Source organism: Panthera tigris, chromosome F2 (assembly GCF_018350195.1).
Source record: "Panthera tigris isolate Pti1 chromosome F2, P.tigris_Pti1_mat1.1, whole genome shotgun sequence".
NCBI classification, from domain to species: domain Eukaryota; kingdom Metazoa; phylum Chordata; class Mammalia; order Carnivora; family Felidae; genus Panthera; species Panthera tigris.
In genome coordinates, this window is record NC_056676.1 from 51,243,389 (window position 1) to 51,265,587 (window position 22,199).

Consider the following 22,199-nt stretch of genomic DNA (forward strand, 5'->3'; position numbering starts at 1 on the left):
CAGGCATTATGGGCCTGTTTTCCTGTATAAAATAATATCCTGTAATTTTGAACTTTATCACTTAATTGGGATTTTAAGTAAATAAGTTGAATTATCAACTTTTATATACCAATATTTGTCCATTATGTCTTTGGCCTTGCTTTCTAATAACAATTTTCAGTGTTTTAGGTCTATTTGAGACAAAAGTTGCTCAGTATATCATATATGGTAGAGGATGATGCATAGGGGAGATAAATCTACCCAGGAAGAGGAGGTGGATGCTTGGCCTTGCTTTATTATTTCATTCTAGAGATATTTGGTCATATCCAAAAGCCTTAGAAGTAGAAACTATGGCTTAATGGGTTTACCAAAGCTACATCAAAGGGGTCACATTTTATTTGGTATCCACCACCCTAACTACCCCAATATGGGATGTTTGAAATGTTTTTCTCAGATACTTCAGGGTTCTTCTCTAGAGATCACAACCAGAAGACCGGATTCTAGTTCTGACTCCCACATCAATTTTCTGGGTGACTTTGTCAAGTCACTTTCCTATGTCTTTGGGTTAGGTTGTATCCTTCAAGCTTGAAGACATGCTTCCGTGTTGGTCTAGTACTATTTCAGGATATGGCAACTAAAACCATGCTTTCCCCTTCTACCACTCTATGTCCTCTTCCTGTATCTACTCTCAAGTGCCCTATTCTCAGATGAAGATGTTCGAGTCTTATTTTTCAAGAGATAGCAGGCATGGTGTCTTTGAGGATATCAGTAGTCAAGTAACAAGAATTGATATAAGACAGTGGCAACAAGTGCAGGTTTACGTTTTTAAAACTTACAGTAGCATGTTTCTAAAAATCAGTCAACTAGAAAAGCCCGTAAAGTTTACTGCGTCTCTATTTTCCAATGCCGTCCTTCAACATGTCCACCACCTTCTATTGCTTCTCTGACTTATTAACTGGATAAGAAGAAACAGTATTTTGCCTTCAGAAAATAAAGTTTATTGTATAAACCAAATATGCCTTAAAGATGAGAAAATGAGGGAGAAACAATGACCAGTTTGGCCACATGAATAAAGAGACGAACCTAGAAAATAGAAGTCTAAATGGTGAGTTTGGATTGCAGAAAGATGAACTGTGAATGATCTTTAAATAGCCCTACCACTAGTGAATATTTAATTATTGGATTTTCAACAATTTGATTCATAATCCATGCCAATGGCATGTCTATTATGTTAAAACAGATAGCTGAATTATAAACTTAATGTGTTCATATAACCCTTCTACTAATGTGGACCCACAGCTATTATTTTCAAGGCCGAAATATTAGCAACTATGTGATCATCTGTATTGAAAGATTATTTCACAAAACAAGTATATTTCAGTATTCCTTAATACATGTGTTAGTAATAACAACAACTAAAACTACCACTAATTGGTAATGCCATATACCAGGTACAAGTGAAGATTGTTAGGTAGGTGTTACAGTCTTTATTTTTATAGATGAGGGATAGAGCCTGAGAGAAGTTAAGGAGCCATGAGTAAGAGATAGCAGACTCTGCAAATGAAATTAACCTTGTGACACTTCAGAATCGGCTTCTGTGTTATTCAGAAGGATACCTGCAGAGGTGAGCCAAAGGAGTTTCTATGGGTAATACAGTGGGGTAATATTTTTACTTCAATTCTCAGATAATCTCATTTAAGGAAACCATGCCAACTAACGCGTCCTCCAGCCAATGTGCCCTTTCATTGAAAGCTATCTTTCGATGTCTCAATTTATGGTTCACCGAACTGAAAAAAAAACCCAAAACAAAACCTAGGAGCCCTCATGTGGCCAAGTTGAGTACTACATTTAAATTTTGCAGTGAAAGCAGTACTGTATTTAAGTGAAATACTATATTTAATTGCAAGTGATGATTCTGGGGATTAAAGGATTTTAAAATTAAAAAAATAGAACATTTTGAAGTTATTTAAATGTCTTTTAGTGGGTGGGTGGTACAGTGGGTTTCTCTAGAAATTAGTTTTGACCTCACAGCTGTTATTCTTCATGAACTGATGTATAGGATCTATTTTCTGTTGTGAGAACTCTAAGAAAGATATTCTAGTCTTCTTGTATAGACAATAGTTTCAGGTCCTCAATTATTCCTAACAATAGAAACATATTAAACCTAATATAGCAGCAAAAAAAATGACACAGCATAAACTCATTTTTTATAAGAGAATTAACCCTTCTTATAAGAAGTATAATAATAATTCTTTGTTTTGTAATAAGTAGGGGAAAAGCTATTCTCTATTGATGTAAAATATATGAATCTTCACATAAATGAAAAGGAAAGTAATCACAATATCAGGACCATGTAAGGAAAGAGCTTTTTCTGCCCTGCTTCTGTCACTAACTGTATAATCTTGCAGTTATTTGCCATCTCTGGACCTTAATTTTTTCAAATCTGTAGAATGAAAGATTTAGATCAGATCAGTGTCTAAGTATCTTTTGTCTTGTACTCTCTTTTTATTATCATAACTGGCTATATGAAGTACTATGTAAGTTTTTCTTGCTGTGAAATGAATTGCCACAAACACAGCTCTTTAAAACAATGCCCATTTAGCAGCCCACAGTTATGTAGGTCAGAAATCTACATAGCATGGCTTGGTTCTCTTCCCAGTACATTACAAGGCTAAAATCAAGGTGCTAGGTGGACTGAGTTCTCATCTGGAGGCTCAACTAGGGAAAGAAATGCTCCCACATTCATTCTCCTTATCGCAGAATGTCGTTCCTTGCAGTTGTAGGACTGAAGTCCCCATTTCTTTCCTGGCTGTCAGGTGAGGGCCACACTCAGCTTTGGAGGCCACTCTCTTTCTTTGCCATGTGGTCTCCTCCATCCTCAAGCCAGTAACTGTGCTTCAGATCCTTTTCATCTGAATCTTTGACTACGTCTCCTGGGGCTAGCCAAGAAAGCTCTCTGATTTTAAAGGGCTCAGGTAATTAGATCAGGCCCACCCAGATGATCTCCCTGTCTGAAAATCAGCAGAACCTAATTATGAGAGTCATGTCCATCATATTCACAGTCCCAGGGATTATGCATGCATATAGATCAGAGGGTTGAAAAAAATAAAAAAGATCAGAAGGATGAAGAATTTGTGGACCCTCTTAGTATTCTGCCTAACATATTTTATACCACTTACCCAGTATATAGCACTATATACTCAACTACCAGCACAGCTTAAGCAAAACTTCCTTAAAACATTTCTGTCATGGGGCGCCTGGGTGGCTCAGTCAGTTAAGCGTCCGACTTCGGCTCAGGTCACGATATCACGGTCTGTGAGTTCGAGCCCCGCGTTGGGCTCTGTGCTGACAGCTGAGAGGCTGGAGCCTGCTTCGGATTCTGTGTCTCCGTCTCTCTCTGCCCCTCCTCTGCTCATGCTCTGTCTCTCTCTGTCTCAAAAATAAATAAAAACATTATAAAAAAAAATTCTGTCACAATCTGTTCTGATTTTTATCCTATCCTAATGCTCTGTCAACTCACTGAAGCAATTAAATAATTAATCAATTGTGATCTACAGTTTGAAAAATCACTGGACTGGATATTTGAAGTCCTTCAAATACTTAAAATTATGTTATTATTTTTAAATGATAGGATTAATTAGAACTAGAATGATCCAGCATTAAATTGGTGGGTTAATAGATGAAAATAGAATAAAATTTGTCACTACTCCATTGTTTCTGCTAGATAAAACTCCTGGAGTTTGGCATTCTTTGACATTGGCACTCTATGACATTCTTGTCATCGTCCCAGGTAGACAGAAGACAAAACCAAATAGTAGACTCAGATATTTGTAATGTGCTTTTTATTTGATACCTTTAATTCAGAGAACCATATGTAAGGACTTGTGAAAGAATTGTAGATTAGGCATAGAGGTAGTAAAGAAGACACTACACGCAGGATCCAAAAATGTCCCATTGTTCCCAAGGTGAATCTGTATAATTCTATGTAGTATTTGTTCCTTGCTTTAGAATCTAGAGCTAGAATCTGTACCTCTTTTTCCACCTTCTGTGATTTTTAGTAAAAGGTGCTGATGTCTTCCCATTCTGACAACTTCCTTGACATTTATAAAATAAAACAACTCTTGACTGGCTGTCCTCACAGTCAGTCATTCATGAAACACCAAATGCTGATGAGCCCCTGATCAGTCCCTCCTCTGTGAAAACCTTACAGGCAGTGCTGATGAGAATAGAAAGAAAAGTAAAACAGAGAGCCCTGCTTTCAAGACAGTCATCAAATGGGTGGGAGAGGAGAGTGCCTGGTAAAAATGGGTATACCAGTGAGTAGAATTCAAGACAGATGCCCTAATGACATTGTGTGTGTGGTGGGGGGATGAGTGGGGAGCAGCAGAGGCTAGGGGAGGCTCACTCAAAGTGCTGTGGAATCCAAAAGATGGAGAAATTGCACCAGATTGTAAGGACTCTCATGGACTCTTCATTAGCTCCATAGATACAGTCGCCTTTTATCACCTCTTGCCCTCCTTGTGTTTAAGCTCCCTTAGCATCTGGCACGCACTTGTCCCCTTTATCAATTCCTATGGGGAGGGAATGATGCCATTAATTTCAGTAGTCTGAGTACTGAGTACAGTGTGAGGTGCAGAGTAAGTGCTAAATAAACTTTGGGGGCGGTAAAGAGGAGGGAAAACGTGGTCCTAGTGGAGGTTGTGAGGAGTAACTTTGCCCTTGCTAGTGGAGGAGGAGGGAAGGAAATTGGCTAAGAGTTCAGTTTAAGGAAGAGCTTCGGAGGCTTCAGGAACATCTGCTTGGAAGAATGGTGAATCAGATAATACACCCTTTCCACTTTATCTATCTATCTATCTATCTATCTATCTATCTATCTATCTACCTATCTACCTTAGAGTTATCAGAGCCCTCTTTTATTACTTATGCTAATGCTCTGTGCAACTTCACAGAGAAGGCAGACCAGGGTGGAACTTAGCCTTCTCAGGTTTCTGGCTCAACAGAGCTTCCAAGCAGATCCAATAAGGAGGCTCCTTGGCTCTCAGGTGTCCTGATGAATAATACCTCTGGAGCTTTCCCTCCCTTGAGACCTCTCACTATCAGGTCCTTACCTTGTCATGTGAACTGACAGCCTGCTCACCTTCTTTAATCTCCTGTTTACTCTCATGACTCAGTCTCTGCCTTTTATTCTGTCTGTATTAATGTCACCGGAACACCTCCTCTTTGCAAGATACCCCCTATGATGAGTTAGTCAATGTTTTTTACACAGTACTTTTCACTTATATTCAGATGAGTGAGTTCTGGATTTATGTGAGGGATGTGTATAATTCAGACTGTTCCACGTATGAAAATATGTTCATTTATGAATCTATTCATTTATTAAGTCAATAAATATTTAGTGAATGCTCACTACATGCCAGGTCTTATCCGAAATTCTGTTAATACAACAGTAAACAAGACCAAGTCCATGAACTTAGGTGCTTATATTCTAGTGGGGAAGATAGGCTATAAACAGTCAGGTATCTAGCACATTGCCAAGGAATGAGGAGTATTTAAAGTTTTTTTTTAATGTTTTATTTATTTTTGAGAGAGAGAGAGAGAGAGACAGAGCACGAGTGGGGGAGGAGCAGAGAGAGAGGGAGACACAGAATCTGAAACAGGCTCCAGGCTCTGAGCTGTCAGCACAGAGCCCAACGCTGGGCTCTAACACACAAACTGTGAGAACATGACCTGAACCGAAGCCAGATGCCCAACCAACTGAGCCACCCAGGCGCCCCAGGAATGAGGAGTATTTAAAGGAAAAAAAAAACAAAACAAGGGAGAAAGGTGATAGAAAAGTTACTCTATAAAATGTTTAAATCTCATATAATTTTTATTTGATGAATTTTGTCAGATGACTTATACGGTCCTAAGAAATCACTTAGGATGGTGTCAATTACAGGACATTAGATGTGTTCATAACAGATTTTTCAAAGCATTTTTGCTTTCCTTGCACAGAATTAGGTTTTGAAAAGACTAATGGAATTGACATTTGCAGCATGAAGAAGAACATGATTGAGGGGAAATGTAATGCTCCTCAAGCTGCCTGGCATTGTTTAAAGAAGTGGTGTCCAGATGGTTTTTCATTTCTATCAAGAAAAGAATAAAACATGTGGATTAAGCTGTAGTATAGAATATTGAAATTACATAAAGAATGTAACACGTTTTCTTATATGTTACCGGAATGTTTGCTTTTTGTTTATTTCTTTTTTTTTTCTTTTTTTTTTTTCAACGTTTTTTTTTTATTTATTTTTGGGACAGAGAGAGACAGAGCATGAACGGGGGAGGGGCAGAGAGAGAGGGAGACACAGAATCGGAAACAGGCTCCAGGCTCCGAGCCATCAGCCCAGAGCCTGACGCGGGGCTCGAACTCACGGACCGCGAGATCGTGACCTGGCTGAAGTCGGACGCTTAACCGACTGCGCCACCCAGGCACCCCGCTTTTTGTTTATTTCTTAACGTATAGCTGTAACCTCTTTAGAATGGTTCAGAAGTCAGTTTGCCTAGAGGGAAAAGACCAACGCTCAAAGATCCTAAATGATTGTTATCAATGTCAGGAAGGCTGAGGTGTAATCATTCCCTGTGTTTATTAAGAGCGCCTTCTTTTGCTCAAATGAGCAACAATCAGTGGTGATAAACTTGGCCTCTGGAATTGATGTCTAAGTTGGAATCCCATTCCCCGTGCTATATGTATGACCATAAACAAGGTATTTGGAATCTCAGAGCCCAGCATCTTCACTTACAAGAGGAAATAAAACTGGCGTTTACTGAAAGGGCTGTGGTGAGGAATAAGTGAAATGATCTACGTAAAGTGCTCATCCTAGTGCCTAGAATTGGGAAGTTCTCAATCAGTGTTAACTTGTTACTGTTGCTGTGCATCAAGGATACAGCCCGCACAAGTAATCCCTGGGCCAAGATGTGAAGCTTAACCTGGAATTTATGTGACGCAAGCCTATCGTCTTTTGATCCTTGTAGATCTGGTCACCTTATATGTCCTGCTTAAAAAAAAAACCTGCAGTGGTTCCTTCCCCCCCCCCACCCCCCCACCCCGCCCCAGAACATAGGATTGTTGCTCTACAGACCTTTCCTTTCTGCTCCTATGTGCTCTCCAGCTTTATCTCAGACCCCAGCCCTATACCCTAGCTAAGCCAAATTCCTTATGATTTACCAAAGGTGTTGTTATGTATGCTATACCCGGGGCTTTATGTTAGCTCCTCTTTCTCCCTAGAATAGTGTTGGGATTCAACCGAAACTTCCCTCATAACTGGCCACACTTTCCCCAAATCTGATCAACATGAATAGATTTCAAAGCATTTTAACATACACATTATCAGTGTTTTAGGTCTCTAACAAATACTCATTGAATTCAGTGTTTGCTTGTAACATTCTTAAAGGGTACGTGGAATATATATATATATATATATATATATATATATATATATATATACACACACACACATATATATATATACACGTATATATATGCGTGTATATATATATATACATATGTATATATATGTATGTATATATATATATATTCTGACCACCGTGCAGCATTCTGTGCAATTAAGTCTCTGAAAGTTGAATGATTTATTCATGATCACATTTTGTATAGTGCGAAACCAAGGAAAGAATCTACATAGATGGATGACTAATAGTAAAGACCTTGGCCTCTGTACATTTTCAGATCACATTCTTTTCTCAGAAGCGAAACAAAAATGAAATAACATCATTGACCGAGATCTCAGTGAGTGGTTTCCCAATTCAAGTCCATACCATTGATGGTGAAACAGACCATTAAGAAAGAGTATTAGTTTTTTCATGAAATTAAATTTATTCAACTAAACTGACTGTTCTTTCCTTCTTTTCTCTTACTCCTCTTTTCCTTCCTCCTTTCTTCCTTTTCCCCCTTCTTTCCTTTCTTTTTTTCCTTTTCCTTTTCTTTCTTTCCTGCCTCCTTCCCTGTATTAAAATGAACTGCCTTTTTGTGAAATGATGGCATAGTATATGTTTTGGTTTGGTAGGCTTTTTAAATAAGATTTGTTCTTTTTAAATCTCATTGCTTATCAAAAATAAATTGGGAAATGTCCACCAGAATAGTCCTTTGAAATTTTACTGGTCTGTGAAATTGTAAACTCTGAAACTCTGAAAAGACAAGTGTTCTTGTCTTTTGCCCTGCCTTAAAGATAGAATGCCTTCAATATTGCAAACTTAATGAAGCACAGTTAAATATAAATTTGTATCTTACTAACCCTGGGCTGCTTACATATTAGAAAGAGAGCCTGCAGAATTAGGGGTTCCCTGGGAATTCTTTTGAGTAGTTTGCAAAATTAAAACAGTAATAACTAGTTTGGAAACTCTAAAAAGAGAAAAGCAAGATGCATATTTTAACTGCTTTTTAATTGCAGTACACTAAGCATTTTAAAATATCATCATATAACTTGTATGCCTCTCATTTTGAAGCCAGACTTTTTAATTATAAGAATAAAAAAGAGCAACTCTAAAGTGAAAACACTGTAACAGGAGAGAAAAAAAATGGGAAAGAGTAATCTTCCTAGAGGCAACACATTCTGCAGCATGAAAGTAGGTCACCCCTAAACCAGAACCTTCTCTCCAAGCTAGAAGAATCTTCATGCAAAAGCAGAAAGTCTCTGTGATTTAATCAGCAGAACCATCTTGACATACGGGTCACTGTCTATAGGCACAGAAACTAAAATGGATAACTGTTCTCAGGGTTCAAATTAAATCATGTTCTTGAGAAAAATGACTTTGTTTTGAAGTCTGTTCTGACAGTTTGATGACTTCTTGTATTTTCTGAGTCACAAGAGTCTTTAGGGAAAATTATTCCATTGCTGAGGTTCCTTGTGATACATGAAACTGAAATTTCCCAAATTGACCTGGGCTTTTCACAAATTTTGAGGACCACCACATGTGTAGAAGTGTTGTTTCTTTTATTTTTTATAAATATTGCATACGAATGTGCAATTTTATTAAGATAGTGAATTTAAGGATATTGAGAATCCAAGTTCAATTTTTTGTTCTTTCGTGGGATAAATAGACCTAAGGACTCAATATATGCATCTGTGTCTGTGTGTATGTGTTGAAGAGGTATTTAATTGGGTTTTTATTTTATGTCATTTTTATAATCCATTCCATTTAAAACCCACTTTCAAACATGAAGGCTAGGAGAACCCACCAGCAGAAACTTCTTTTCAACTCTAGAATAAATATGAAAGCTTTATGTCTTCCTAGAGAAATTAGATATATTTTTTACTACATATTTATACAATTTTAAACCTTACTAAGAAGCAGTATGTACTCAGAAGGAAGAAAAATGTTTGTTTGATATCCCTTTAGATTGGTAGTACCCATAATGTGGCAGATAAGCTTGCCAACTCTAATTTTCCTGGGTTAGCACCATATTTTGTACATTTGCCTTATTCTTTTTTTTTTTGCTCTAATTCTGTGATTGTTCTGTGTCAGAAGTAATCAAGTCAGGACCAAGAAACACAGCTTAATCACGGTTGTGATAAATGGATTACAAAATGTCAATAAAGCTGAGGTTTCCCTGAGCAGCTTGTATTGGTATTGTTAACCTTAAACAACTTTATAACTTTTTGTTATTTATAACAACTTAAATAACTTTCAGTTATTTTAAAAATATGTTGATTCGGGAATAGCAGAGAACTGCAATTCAGGACAAGCAAGCTAAGGCAAAAACGTAGAAGACCAGAGGTAAAGGAGAGGGATGCTCTTTTACAGAGGAAATCCGGAGGGTTGGGAGCACTGTGATAAAAAGTCCACTGGTGTAAACTGGGAGTTAGAAGTATAGTGGTCTTTTATTGGTTGAGTTGTGACAGCCTCTCACTGGCTGGGCTGGTGGCAGGAAGAAGGGAGGGGGTAGAGTAGTGTGGTTTGGCAAGGTGTGTCGCTTCCTGTTGGGTCTGTAATTAAAGACTAGTGGTAAGGCGTGAGCGCTCCCCCTGCTGGCCTTCTGATTCCATTTTAAATGAGGTTTCCTTTAATTAATTTTCACAGAAAGGTGTTTGAGTTGCAGCTAATAGTCTTATAGCTTACTAAAAACAAATTATACCTGTCAATTTACTTAATGATTTCTAAACAGCCTAATTAAAACTAGTTAGAATTGTGGAATAATTAAAATGGACATTGTGTCATGGTTGAGAAATATTCATGATCCTGTTTGAAATTTGCTAAATCCCTATTAAAATAAGCCCTTTAGCACTGTAGGCAATCAAAACTTGCCCTTTCCACTTACCAACACTTGTAGGAATGTTCCGTCTCACTGAACCATGACTAGGGGAAGAAAATAACAGATGATTAAGAAAGACCACTTTATTATAAACATTTAATGGTAGAATTAATGTCAATTTGAACAGTAAAATATGTGTCCTAATTTCCCCAGTATTTCCATTTTTTTTAAACAGTATGAATTTAAAGAGCTTCCAAGGATTTTTCACACATTCAGAAAGAAAGTTGTTGGTATCTCCTGATTATTTTTAAGTTGGCTTTTCTTCCCAATTCATACTAAAGACATTTCTTCACACATTAAAAAAAAAAAATCAGGATTTATGTTCCTCAGTGAAATGGTGACCATGTTCATAACTCTGACCAAAAAAATATTACTTAGAAGAATAAAAATAGTTAAAAGCCAGGCACAATTGAGGGGAAGACTTCCATTGCTATTTCTGCCAGATATTTTGAAACTACTTTGACTACAGTTAATTACTTTGAACAACTCAATTATAAATGTTTCGGTGACCATTTGTAATAGATTTACAGCAAAGCACATACACTTCTCCATGCAAGCCAGGCCTTTACTGAGCATTTTTTAAACTTCACTAATGCAAACTTTGAGATCAGTTGGAGAAACTATGAGATTAAAAGCCTTTGTGTTAGTACAATCTATGAATAAAAAGATACATGGATTTGAACTGGAAACATGAGTTCAGGGTACAGAAAATACTATGTTGAAGACATTAGCTTAAGAAACAGCTTTTTACTGGGTAAAAATACCTACTAAGAGGAATCAAATGAGGTGGTTTTAAAGTAATATTATCTCTTAATTAACCTATTTCATGTTACTATGTATGTTAAAGTTAAATAACTTCAAAATATTATATGAATAAGTTTTTAGTAATTTAGATGGATGCTTCCTGGGGGAGAAAGCCCATGTTGTCCCTGTAATCATGGCCAGTGAACCTCAGCATCCCATTTCCTCTATTCTATTTGGTCATTTATTTGGTAAACGTCTTTCATAAATTTGAGTCTTAAGTCTTCTGGTACATTTTGTCTTGTGGAAAGAACTGATATATGTTTAATTTAAAAGAACTGTGTTATAAATATTAAAAACATTACACATTCAGTATATGGAAAATAGCCCATCATCAGAGAAATCGGTGAGACTTTAAATAGTGCCTGCCCATCTACTGCATTACAATATTTTGTTTGCTAGCATTTGTACTCAAGGATCCTTGGACTTTATGTGTTGCTTAAATTTTAATAAGCTAATAGAAAGGACATTGATTTCATCTCGTAGTTCTTGAAGCCATAGGAGACAAAAAGTATTGTCAATAGTATATTGGAGCTAAAACATCATAGGTGCTCATGGAGAGTTGAATGTTAGGACTGTTTATTGAGTGTTTTATAGACCAATTCAAAATAATTCCCTTTCCAATTAGGTAGTTTAAGTGTCTTTGAAGTCTTTTTCAAGTACTATTTCAAGTGAGTCAAGATGTAGCAAAAGCAGTAGAATAATATTTACTCTGAGAAACAGGATATCTAGAATGCTGTTTGGAGCTATAGAGTTTCACTTCCTGCTTTAAATAACTGTCAAATTACAGATCTTTTGTGACGTGCGAAACATTCTTGTAAATACACATAAGGTGAATGGGATGGGAAGGGTATAGCCAAAAACATGCATTTAAATGAAAAAGAGAGAAATATAAATAATAATTCCCTCTTGTCATGCTCTCATTTATTTTTTACCTCCACTCCTGTATAAGCCTATCTGAACTTCAATATGCAGTTTTAAGAATGCTTGTTCATTCATTTACTTAATAAGTGATTGAGCACCACTGACAAGTGCCAATAGTTGGAAATGAGGCTTCAGAAAGATGAGAGGCTGAATAAATGGGGGTCTTGTGTGCTGTACTATGGAATTTGGACTTAATCTTAAGCATTGGGAATTGTTGAAGGGTTTTGACTAGGGAAATGCCTTGATAAAGTCTCTTTATAGAGAGATGTTTCAAGCACCATATGGAGAATAGGTTGGGGATATATATGCCTAGAGGCAGAAAAGTCTTTCAAACAAATGGTGTAAGGGCTGAATACATAATATGGTGTACTGTTTAGGAGCTTTGGCTCTGGGATTACATAGGGTTTAGATCCTAGCTTGGCCGTTCTGGGTAGCTCTGTGACTTTGGACAAATCACTTCTCTGAACTTCTGGTTTTCATTTGGGAAGTGAAAATATTACCATGTACCACTTAGGTTTGTAATAAGGTTTGCATGAGATAATGTGTACAGATTGCTTAATAGATACTGGCTCAGAGTAGGCACACAGTGAATATTAGATACAAAGCAAAGTATCAAAATAATAAAAAGTGGTGAGAGCCTGAAGTAAGGCAGAGGCAATGGGACAAGAAAGAATTACAGAGAGATGATCTAGAAATCTAAAGGAATTGATGATCAACTAGAAATGAAGAAGGAAGATTTTCCAGTTCATACTATAGTTTCAGATTTAAAAAAATTTTTTTTAAGGTTTATTTATTTTTGAGACAGAGACAAAGCGTGAGTGGGGAGAGGCAGAGAGAGAGGGAGACACAGAATCCGAAGCAGGCCCCAGACTCTAAGCTGTCAGCACAGAGCCCGATGTGGGGCTCGAACCCACAAACTGTGAGATCATGACCTGAGCCAACACTTAAATGACTGAGCCACCCAGGTGCCCCTGTAGTTTCAGGTTGTAAATACCTGAAACAACAGCTAACATTTTTCAATTAAGAAGATATATCTTCTTTTGTAAACAGAATGGATATCTATATGGGCCAGAAAAGGGGGTAAAAACACATAACAATATATGAACATTGAAGCCCTGGGCCTTTTGAGCTCTGGTTCAGAAATAGTCAGGGACAGCCAAGAAGTGCTCAATTTCAGTAGGGGGACTAGGACTAGTAGGACCCTATGAACTGTGACAGGCAAGTAGAACTCAAGAGAACATGACCAGTAAATGCAATGCAGGATCCTGGGTGGGATCCTGGAACAGAAAAAGGACAGTAGGTAAAAGGTAAGGAAATTTAGATGAGGTATGGACTTTGGCTAGCAGAAATATATCATTATTGATTCATTAATTATAACAAACGTGATATCTGATATATGATGTTAATCATTGGGAAAATTGGATGGTGGGGTATATGAGAATTCTAGACTATCTTAGCACAGTTTGGTAAATATAAAAACTATTCTCAAATAGAAATGTTTGTTTAAATGGCAGGGGAATAGAACCCCCTTCACTTCTTTGAACTTGACCTAAGCAGGGGTTCCCAACTATGAAAGGAGGCTGGAAAAAGCTGTAATGCTGCCCACCCCAGGTGGTGGCACTAGCAAGCTTCAGAAGCCAGAGGAAAAAGAGGAAGGCTTGCAGCCTGGGCCTAGGAGAAGCCACCCCTTTATTTGTTATTTTGATCTATTTTTGTACCCACTGACAGCATGGGCTAGGAGCCACCCATATAAGACTTTTGTCTGGGGGCGCCTGGGTGGCTCAGTCGGTTAAGTGTCTGACTCTTGATATCGGCTCAGGTCATGATCCCAGGGTCATGGGATCGAGCCCTGGGTCAGGCACTGCACTGAGCCTGGAGCCTGCTTGGGATTCTCTCTGTCCTTCTCTCTGCCTCTCCCCTGTTAGCGCATGTGCTCTCTCTCTCTCTCAAAGTAAATAAATAAACTTTAAAAAGACTTTTTTCCAGATTGGGAGTCTCAGAGGGCTTGTAGAGATAAGCGCAAAATAACTGGATGGAAAGAGAAGACACACTACAGAGATGGAAAGAGTAAGAAAAATGTGAAAAACCTAAAAGTTCCCTCTCAAGAGGAGCCTAAAACTAAAATTTAAGTACATGAGGGAAGCTAGACCTGAGAAAGTCAACAAAATCAACAATTCGGTGAGGAATTGACTCTTGATACAAAGAAAAAAATTAGTTCTTAAAAATGACATTATGTTTTGTTGGAGGCTTCTAGGATAACTTGAATTTCAAATTTGAATATCAGGGTGAATGGGGTTGTTATTTACAAAGATAGAAAAGGCTGCAGGGATAGCTTTATTTATTTATTTTTTGAGAGAGACCGTGCAAGACAGAGCATGAGCAGGGGAGGGGCAAGGAGGGAGGGTTCACACAGAACCCAATGCAGGCTCCAGGCTCTGAGCTGTCAGCACAGAGCCTGATGCAGGGCTCAAACCCATGGACTGTGAGATCATGACCTGAGCTGAAGTCAGATGCTTAACCAACTGAGCCACCCAGGCGCCCCATGAGGATGGCTTTTAAAATAGGATATAGGGGTCAACTGGGGATCAGTTGAGCTTGAAGTACCTGTGGAAATGGGCAGTTTGGAGCTGCAGTTCTGGCCCTCAAGGGATCAGCTTAGAATAAAGTCATCCAATCAAATTGGCATGTAGGGATACAGGAGTTTCTGAAGACAGGTGAGTAAAGTAAGAAGAATATTTTGACCTAGATGTAAGGGGTGGGATGAGACCGGAGGCCAAAGAAGGATGGTCAGGGATACAGGAGGCGATCCTTGCTGTTTCCTCCAGCTCTGTAATCCAGGAAGTTTGTCCTTCCTAGCCTCTGCTAGTTACTCGGGAGAGAAATCAAACCATGTCATTCATATGACCAAAAGTGCCAAAGAAGATTATGGTGATGGGACCCCGACATGCTATGATTAGAGAATTTATTCTCTAATAAATCTGTGCATGAAAGCTATGTTGGAGGTGGGCTGGAACTATTCTTTATAGAAAGAGAGATCTCTTTGGTTCCCTTCTTTGGTCATCACTTCCCATTTCAGTTCACTAGAGTAATAATATCTGTCAAGAAAAATGGGATGAACTGGGGTTGATGTCTAAATATCACATCAGAAACCTTTTGGTGTTAGGTATGCCTGGGTGGCTCAGTCAGTTAAGCATCCGACTTTGGCTCAGGTCATGACATTGCGGTTCGTGGGTTTGAGCCCTGCGTCAGGCTCTGTGCCGACAGCTCAGAGCCTGGAGCCTGCTTCGGATTCTGTGTCTCCCTCTCTCTCTCTGCCCCTCCCCTGCTTGCTCGCTCTCTCTCTCTCTCTCTCTCTCTCAAAAATAAGTAGACATTAAAAAAAAATCTTTTGATGTTAAAGGCAGATGGTTTTTATCTGATTTAAAGACAAGTCAATGTATCTCAAAACCTCTTTTTTCCAGTATCAAATCAGTATTCACGAGTCTCTCCTTTTTGTGTAAATCACACTTATGATTCATTCTGCTTAAACACCCTATTTGTTGCAGAGTCATAACACATCACACGGTCTGAGAACTTTCTCTGACATTATTTTGGGACTTGTAGAAAACATTAAGGATGAGCACCAGAAAGCAAATGACTCAGAGTCGGAAGGCAGTTTCATGATCCACCACCTGAACGGGGGAAAGGTTAGGTTTTACTTTTCATCAGCAGGACTCAGAGGGGAAAGCTTTAATGCCTTAAAGCGATTCTAAAGGATTGCTCTCTCCACTTAATGTGCATTGGAGATTCTTATTAAGACACAGGTGCTGACCCGGTAGACCCATGGCAGGGCCCGCAGTTTTGCATTTGTAGAAAGACTTCAGGTGATGCTGAGACTACTGGTCCATGAATAGTAAGGCTAGTCTGACAAGCCTGAAGGCTTTCTTCATTTGGCAACACATATAAGATATATTTCAATATTTGGACCCAGATTATCATCCTGGAATTTATCATTAAGACTTGTGTTGCTTCCTCAAAACAAACTGCTTAGCTGCCACCCCTTAACGCGTGTGGTATAAGAAACTTTCAGAATAAGAATGTGCATTTAACATTTTTTAATGTTGATTCATTTATTTTTGAGAGAGACTAAAACCCTCAGCGATTCTGTTTATTTGGCAAAGGACTGTGAAATCTTAGGGACCTTTCCCAGAGAGGATTCATTTACATCAAGGACAAAGGTGTTTTGTTTTGTTTTGTTTCCCTCTTTCCAGAGGGGATCAGGGCAGCTGTCCAGCTCCTCTGTAAATGTCCAGATTCATCACGTCAGGGTTTCTGCAGTACAAGCCCCTATAGATAGAGCAGACATCTTTAATTATGTTGCTGCAAGGAGACTCAAGCTGGGGCTTGAACCTACAAACTGTGAGATCGTGACCTGAGACGAAGTCGGACACTTAACGGACTGAGCCACCCAGGCATCCCAAGAATGTGGATTAAAAAAAAATAAGAATGTGGATATTATCTCACATACATATATGGTTTTCATATTATAAAACACACAAATTACCCTATAGTATTAATAGATAAAATTGGGCATTTCAGACATGTTAGCAGTTCCTGAGTTTGATTAGTCCAGGGTATGAGCTGTGACAATATTGTATAGTTTCCTGAAGAGCAAGCAACAGAAGTAACATAGATTCTGACACGAAAGAGACATGTTAGAAATTAGAAATTTACTGGTTCTTTTGCTCTACTGTTCACCTGTTGTGTTGGTCAGAGTTGTTGATCAGCTTCTTCAGCTCTTGATTGGGAATAAAAGTACTTTCTTAGACTTTTTGTGAGTTTTAAAAAAGGTGATGCGTAAAGCTCTTCATACTGAGTCTGGCTGGTAAATATGTAACAAATAGTTGCTATTTCGCCAAAGAAGGAAAAAGAAAATGGAGGGGGGAGTCAATAGAGGAAGTAATAGCTAGTTAGTAACAGTTTTAGCTTACGGAAAACACAGTATTGATAAATTTTTAATATCCATATTTATTTATTTTGTACTGAAAGCAAAAATAAGGTTTCTCGATCAGACGTTTTGTTACCTACAACAGAAGCAATCATGGGTTCCCTTTCCTGAGTCTCCTTGCAGCAACATAATTAAAGATGTCTGCTCTATCTATAGGGGCTTGTACTGCAGAAACCCTGACGTGATGAATCTGGACATTTATAGAGGAGCTGGACAGCTGCCCTGATCCCCTCTGGAAAGAGGGAAACAAAACAAAACAAAACACCTTTGTCCTTGATGTAAATGAATCCTCTCTGGGAAAGGTCCCTAAGATTTCACAGTCCTTTGCCAAATAAACAGAATCACTGAGGGTTTTAGTCTCCTTGAAAATGTAAATATATAACTCCAGAGAAATAAATCTGTATTTCTCCAGACCCTTCTCCATATATTCAGCCATCTTTTAACCCAATGTTCTTTGTTAATGCTGGGCCCCATATCCTCTTCCCACCTCCCCTACCTCTGATTCCTGAGCTGTCAGCAAAGTTTGTGCAAATCATGAAGTTCTGGCTGTGATTGGACTTCCTGTGGAAACAGATGGAAGAACTGAGTTCCTTGTCCTGCCTGACTTGGGCAGAGATAGGGAGAATATACACAGACACGTAGGATAGAGAGACCCTCAGCTGGCCTTAGGGTTAGGTACGTAATCATTAATAGTGGAAAAAGGGGACTGGAAAAATCAGATGAACTTGAAACTCTTCCCGCATTTGTTCCTAACTAACTGCGGGGCCCTGGACCTGGGTCACTTGTCTCAGGATTCTAACTCCCACATCCCACAAACTAGGGAATGTCATATCCTCATGCTCCTAAAGATTCCTTTGTGCCTCTGACTCTTAGATTTTAATAATTTTAACTGAAGTGCATTTTATTAAGTGCTGTATTCAAATGAAGTTATTTTGAGCATTGATTTTTGGCACAACACCTTTCTAAATTCAGCTCAAATAACATTTAGTTTTAAAAACATGTTCAATTACTTGCCTTATCTCCTTTGTGTCATTTTTAGTATTCTTTCATTAAATGTTGTTGTTCTAAAACTAGGCTGGGTTAGTTTTTCCCAAGATTTACAAATTTCAGGTCGGACCTGCTTATTTCCTGTTTATGATTCCAACCATTCATCATGATTTGTCTTTTCTTGCAGCCCTCCCATATTGTATTATCCCACTGAAACAAGCAACCTTTGTAACAATTAAATCCCTTAATGGGAACGAATCTTTTCTTGGTGGCTCTGTCCTTTTTTTGGGGTTTCATGACCCCCAAAACGTCTGACATACTCCACAGCTGTGAATAGCATACAAGTAGGTGTTTTGAGTGCAGTAAAGCCAAAAAGCTGAGTTCAGTGGAGCATGGAAAATGCACGTGAAGCTAGATTCTTCAAAGTGGGGAAGAGGAAGGAGAAAGGAACCAGTAGTTATGAGCACATGTGCAAGCAGGACCCCGGTGCATTATCACTTCATCTTCTCATCATAAAAACTTTGTACTAGTGGATATTTTTCGTCTTCGCAGTACGCATGAGGTCCAGAGATACCCCATGAATTGTCCAAGGTCACCCAGCTGGTAACGAGGAGGAAGAGGATTTAAATCTACATTTGACTCTAAAACATATCTTCTTTCCATGACATTTCACTTTCTTCAAGCTGTGTGGCCTATTCTTTGAGGCAACTTTGTTATTTATTAGATAACATAATGGCTGTATAAGCACTACTATATCAACTGTACAGTGACCAGGTGTGACTTACTATTGCTTTAATTGATAAAACTGGGTAAGGCATTTAACCTTCCTAGGGAACAATAATAAATAATTGGTATGCAGAATTATGCACTTAGTTTTGCTTATGTAATTTTACTTCTCATGTGCGTATTTGAAATAGCATTTTACAATTGATGCATTTTTCCCACCAAAGTACTAAACGTGGCCTTTTCCTATTTTCTCCATGAAAGGAGAATACTGGCAATGTTTGAAAACTCATGTAGGATCTGGCTTGAGGCTTGTTATTGTGTGGTGTGTGTGTGTGTGTGTGTGTGTGTGTGTGTGTATTTTTTTAGTAAAAATTAAATGGGTTTCTATAATTTTCTTCTTTCATGCCCTAGTACATTATGACCTGATGAAATATCACAATAATTTGTTGATAGGAACCAAAATTCAGTTCACTAAACATGCTGTTAGAAAATGGTAAATTAATTTAAAATGTCATGCAGTGGGATTGGGTAGGACTCCTTTAAGAAGGACTCACGTCAAACAAACCTTTCTTTGTTAACAAAAGACTTAAGGACGAGGAAAATGTCATAGAGAAAATATCTTGATTTTGGTAGAACCATCCTTCAGATGTCTTAAGGTGGTCAGCTAAGAAGAGAGCAAAATAATCACAAGATGATTCTCCTAGCTTTAAGGATGACGAATGGCAGGGAGTCAGCTCAGAGAATGGTTCCTGGCACTGGGCCTCAAGGCGTGAATATGAAACTGTTGTCTCATTCGGATTTCCCTAGTACCGTTGACGCAGACAGGTAAGACATAAACTGACACGATGCTGAGGGAGATCAAAATATGACAAGATACGTTGTAAAGGATTGACTCAAATTGAAAAATTAACATTTATATAATTGATTCCAATTTTGTATAATTGATTCAGACTGAAAAGTTAATATTTGATGAGTTTGAGTGTTAATTTTTCTCTTTGTTTCAAAAAGACAGCTGTATGTATACATATTTCAGAAAACCTGATTTAATAGTGTAGTGGTGGAAGAAAATTCCCTTCTTCCCTTCTAGGATCTTTGACTGGTCTAATAATTGAATTGAAATAAGACAGATAAACAGGAGAAAAACAAATTTAACTTTGTATGTATCAGAGGCCCATAAAAATACGGGCCAAAAGGCAGCTAAGCACTCGAAGCTTATATAAAATCCTGAGCTAAGGACAGGGATACGGGCCATGGGGCAGGGGGCAAAAGAGGTGGAAAGCCACTCAGAGGAAGGTGGGAGATGTTTGGAACACAAAGGTTGCCCTGTTATGCAGGTCAGGTTCTCAGGTAAACCCTCTCTTCTGTAAGAACTCTTCCTGGTACAGACCCTCTTTCCCATGTAAATTAAGGCAGTTGAGGGGGAGGAAAAGAGCTTTTCCTGAATCTGGAGTTTGTTTGCTTTTAGCTCAAAATAATCCTTATGCCAAACTGACATATTTTGGGGTGGTGAATTCTGCTTTCCTTCAACAACAATTTGAGTTAAAAAAAGAATCATAGATTTTAGGAGTTGTGGGGGAGGAAAAATAATTTTCTCTCTATCTTATTAGGCTTTTGGCTGAGACTCCCCCTGTGATAAAAGACAGATTAAGGGGAGAAAAACAGAAGTTTAATAACATGCATACCTCCTGTATACTTAGGAAATTCTCAGGAAAACTGAGCAATTCCCTGAAATGGCCCAAGCCACCACTGTATTGTGTTGTGTCGTGTTGTGTTGTGTTGTTGCATTGCATTGCATTGCATTGCATTGCATTGCATTGCAAGAGAGATAGTGTGTATGTGAGCAGTGGAGAGGGGCAGAGGGAGAGAGACAGAGAGAAAATCTTCAGTAGGCTCCACGTGTAGCACAGAGCCCAATGTGGGGCTCAATCCCATGACCTTGAGATTGTGACTTGAGCCGAAATCAAGACTCAGATGTTCAGCTGATTGAGCCACCCTGGCATCCCCCAAGCCATCCCTTTAAATAACATCTTCAACCTAAGATAAAAGATGTTTGGGAAAAAAAAAAAGATATTTGGGGTGGGGAGGTGGCCAGTTATGAGAAGGTACCAGGCAAAGCACAATAAACAAGAGTAAGGCTGTTAGGCAGATTTAAGTTGTTCCTACTCCACTGATAGGAGTTTCTAGATATTTAGTCATCCTTCCCTTCCTGGTACAGAGAGGGAGACACCCTTACAAGTGGTGATTTCCCTTATAAATGTGAAAGTCTCTTATAAAAGTATAACTTAGTTTTCAAAGCTTTTCCCGTGTCTGCTCTTTCTTAAAAATAATCAGCCTAAAATAGTCCTTATGCCAAAGACATTTTGGTGTGGCAAATTCTGCTCCTCATCGGAAAGAACGGTCAGCAGTGTGACACAGCAAACCAAAAAGGGGATGTAATCTTTTTTTAAAAATGTTTATTTATTTTGAGAGAGGAAGTGGGGGACAGAGAGAGGGAGAGAGAGAGAATCCCAAGCAGGCTCACCCCTGTCAGCACAGAGCCCACCCAACTTAGGGCTTGATCCCAGGAACCCTGAGATCATGACCTGAGCTGACTCCAGAGCCAGATGTCTAACTGACTGAGCCACCCAGGTGCCCCAAAAGGGATATAATCTTAAATGATCAAGATCTCAGGGATGCACTATAGCAGTTGTGTACCCCCAAGGACGAATGATCAGCTATCACCTACCTGGCTCCCAAAGTGTAACTCTAGGACCAATGGGCAGAAGTTCCAGATCACTTTTTAGCTAAATATAAAGAAGGGCTATATGAAAATAATAGCGTCAAAAAATAGGGGATACTAAGACAACTCTGCCCTATATTTTATTTACTTGGCCTTGTAAAATGATACATTTGTATTTTATTTTTGCATAAAATGATGGTAATGTTTGTACTATTCCATTTTATATAATACGCCAGGCCACAGTCACCTTTTATTTTCATTTTGGTAGACTTCTGAAATGATTCCCTTTTTTTTTTCCTCTAGTATTTCTGCATTACTGCCCCAAATGGGAGTGTCCCTCGGTAAGTGGCATTGTGGAAGAAGTTAAAAGCCTTGGCCATAAAGCCAAAGACAGCCAGATTTAAATCCAGTCTTTACCAGTTACTATGTGATGTCGGAAAGCAACCTTACCTTTGCTAACCAGTTGCTTAATTTCTCTGAACCTTGGTTTCTGAATCTGTGAAGAGAAGATATTGTCTCAATCACTATGCTGTTCCAAGGATTAAATGTACATAATATATTTTTTAAATTAAGATACCCTTTGAAACAATAAATGTTTAACAAACACCTATTAATAGTTTACAAGATTATGATAATTCACATTTTTAAAACACTTAGAAACACTTTACTACATAGTATGTAGTAACTAAATAAAAATGAATAACAACTATCATGTTAACATGAAACAAATTGCTGCTCCTAAGATGTGACACAAATCGTTTATCCCCAAT

General features: G+C 38.4%; 1 protein-coding gene across 3 annotated transcripts in view; it reads left to right on the top strand.

Moving 5' to 3' along the window:
• OXR1 (oxidation resistance 1) overlaps positions 1-22,199 on the top strand; it is a 363,189-nt gene that overhangs the window by 143,278 nt on the left and 197,712 nt on the right. The gene's annotated exons all lie outside the window — the stretch shown is intronic.